Source organism: Chaetura pelagica, unplaced genomic scaffold (genome assembly GCF_000747805.2).
Source record: "Chaetura pelagica isolate M959 unplaced genomic scaffold, ChaPel_1.0 scaffold650, whole genome shotgun sequence".
NCBI classification, from domain to species: Eukaryota; Metazoa; Chordata; class Aves; order Apodiformes; family Apodidae; genus Chaetura; species Chaetura pelagica.
In genome coordinates this window covers 533,115-536,655 of record NW_009951820.1, presented here as the reverse complement: position 1 = coordinate 536,655, position 3,541 = coordinate 533,115, and positions in this window count along the sequence as shown.

The following is a 3,541-nucleotide window of genomic DNA, read 5'->3' as shown; positions in this document are numbered from 1 at the left end:
CGCCTCCCCAACACCCACACCCCAATTAAAAGGGACCTCGGGAGAAAGGGAACCATACACGCCCCCCCCCCACCGCGGCCGAACCGGGCGCTCTAAAGCCGGAGAGAGAAGGGAAAACCAGACAGAAAAACAAGTTTTGGGGTTGGGAGCCCGGTAATTGCCGGGTTTTGCCCTAAAAATCTACACAGCATCATCCTCATAAAAGTGGGTTTTGCCCTAAAAAATTACCACGCATCATCCTAATAAAGCATCTTTTTGCACTAAACATCTACCCCCATGTCACCCTGACAAGGCAGATTTTGCCATAAACCTTCTCCTTATCACCCCAATAAAGTGTGTTACGCCCTAAAAATCTACCCAACATCACCCCAGTAAAGCAGGTTTTGGCCTGAAAAACTACCCTTCATCACCCCAATAAAGCACACTCTGCCCCAAACACCTACCCTCACATCACCCCAATAAAACACCTTTTGCCCTAAACCTGCCCTGCATCACCCCAATAAAGCTTATTTTGCCCTAAAAATCAAGCCTTCATTACCCTAATGAAGCACGTTTTGCCCTAGATCGACTCCACCCCAAACAAGCATATTTTGCCCCGCATTGGCACTACTGGTATGGACGCGGCGTGTCCCAGTGCCCAAAGATGGGGGCAACAAAGGTCTGCCAGCAAATCGGCACCAAGGGAGCTCACCCAACCACTGGTGGCACTGTGGGCTGCCCCACCCCAGGGGAGCTGCTCCCCAAGAACAGCATCCTCAACCAGGGTCACACACAGGCTCCAGCACCCGTTTAGAGACCAATGTCACAGCCAGAGGACAGCACGGCGGCGGCACCACGGACCTCTCCCTGCCTGCCCGGCACTGCCCGTGGCACGCGGCAGCCGGCGCGGGGCCCGGCATCGTCAGCTGAAACAACAACTACGGCCGGTATTAGTACAAAGATCCCCTTGGGGTAAAGCAGCGCAAATGTAATCTAAGGAGAACGTTATGGGGAAGTGTGTTTATAATTATAATGGGATTTAATGTACTCGGGGAGCAGATGATCGCAGTCGTTTAACGAGAACAGTCTCGGCGTGGCGGCCTCGCGATGAACGCGGCGCGGGTTATTAGACGCGTATGATAACGCAGGAATGTACTTAAGAGTAAGGCATCAGCTACCCCTATTTTTTCGGGGGTTATAACTCTGCTGGTTTAATTGGCAGTGTGCAGGCAGCCAGCGTGCCAGTGGTATGGGCTTGTTAATTGGCTAAAACCACCCAAGTTACTCCCCCTCCCCGACTTTTCAATCCAAAAAGTGGGGGGATAGCAAGACTGTGGTTTCAGGTGCTTGTTTACTCTCCCCTAACTTTTAAAAGGCTTGATTTCAGGACTGGAATTTTGCAGCTGGTTAGGGGTATGTTTTTAGTGTCGCTCACATGAAATTAAGCTGTGTGAGTCCCATTAGCAATAATGGAAATCCCACGGCTAAATTCCCAGGCAGCATCCTGAAAATTAACGGCGCGGGGCCCGGCATCTTCAGCTGAAACAACAACTACGGCCGGTATTAGTACAAAGATCCCCTTGGGGTAAAGCAGCGCAAATGTAATCTAAGGAGAACGTTATGGGGAAGTGTGTTTATAATTATAATGGGATTTAATGTACTCGGGGAGCAGATGATCGCAGTCGTTTAACGAGAACAGTCTCGGCGTGGCGGCCTCGCGATGAACGCAGCGCGGGTTATTAGACGCGTATGATAACGCAGGAATGTACTTAAGAGTAAGGCATCAGCTACCCCTATTTTTTCGGGGGTTATAACTCTGCTGGTTTAATTGGCAGTGTGCAGGCAGCCAGCGTGCCAGTGGTATGGGCTTGTTAATTGGCTAAAACCACCCAAGTTACTCCCCCTCCCCGACTTTTCAATCCAAAAAGTGGGGGGATAGCAAGACTGTGGTTTCAGGTGCTTGTTTACTCTCCCCTAACTTTTAAAAGGCTTGATTTCAGGACTGGAATTTTGCAGCTGGTTAGGGGTATGTTTTTAGTGTCGCTCACATGAAATTAAGCTGTGTGAGTCCCATTAGCAATAATGGAAATCCCACGGCTAAATTCCCAGGCAGCATCCTGAAAATTAACCCCCCAGTCCCTCCCCTCAACGGGCGCATTGAGCTTTTTGTTGCTCCTCTAATACATATAGTAAAAGCTACTGAGTTGTTTAAGAGTCCGGCTTCCCGCAGCTGCCTCTCCAGAAAGGTTGGCTCCAAGGAGCAGGGATACTCCAGGCAGCAGTGTGCCCGAATCCCTGCAGGATCCACAGCATGCCCTGGCATTGGTGTTACTGGCTGGTGTCTTTGGACACCTCATCCCTGCACAGTGAAGGGTTTGAATGCAAAGGTTGTTTTTGAAGCTCTGGAGCTCCCCAAGGCATGTGGAGGTCATCCTCCTGACCCCCTGGCCAGCACACGCTGGCTCTGCCCACATGCCAGCCCTGTTCCTTCCCAAACTGTTTGGACTGATCTTGATGCAATCACATGCCAAAGAGGAGAAGCAGAAGTAGCCCCTCGCCTTAGTGCCCTGGAGAAGGGAAGAAAAACAATCTCCCGGATTCAGGCATTAGACCTGCCAGCACACAGTGAGCCCAGTGGCTCTGGGGCAGAGGTACCTGGTGCACAGGAGCAGCCCCCCAGGACAGGGGTCAGTCACAGGGCTGACCAGCACCCCAGGGGGGCTCACAGAGATGCAGAAAAGCAGCTGAGGAAGTCACCGCTGTGGTCTGGGGGTCATTTCCCCGTGCCGGGGCACAGGAGCTAATCACCCATCGCTCTCCCCAGTACCTTCCATTTCCCTCCCATCTCTTGCCATCAGTTTCCAATTTATTTACTTTTCTGATCTTAATCCCCACCTTGTAGTGTAACGTGTTTATTAGAAAGGAACCAGCACGTTAAATGAAGCCAAGCTGGGCTCCCGTGTTAAGTAGCAGTCACGCCCAAGTGCCTCTCCATGTGCCATTACTCCGAGTGATTGAGGCAATTTCTTCCTCCGCCACAAGTTTCAGTTGTAAATCTCTCAACCAGATACGGGGGCAATGATGTGCTGCCTGGCACGATTATTATTAACCTCCAGCATCAAGCCTGTGAGACAGCCGGGGTTTCTTGGGAAGGTCTTCCCACCACGGCATCAGGTAGAGCAGAGGCATCCTTCCCAAGAAAGCTAGGGATCCCTTTGGATCCCCTGCCAGCCCCCAGCCCTTCCTTTATTGTGGAGGGGGAGATGCAAATGTGCTCTTTCCCAACACAAGTAACAAGGTGAGCATCAGCAGGGCCACAGAAACAGAAGCTCCACAATGCATGGGGAAGGGAAGTTGAGTGTTTCAAGGGATGAGGGCAACATCAGGCTGCTCCTCCGGGACTCCACTACAGGAGGAACAGAAGTTGTCTCCAAAATGACAGTAAGAATGGAAATTCCTTGCTCAAGGTACAAAAAACACGTTATGGGAAATTACTTCAGCAAGAAGAGCATCACTGTGAAGGGAAGGAGGATCCCCTCCCTCTCTGTTACTACCAAAACCC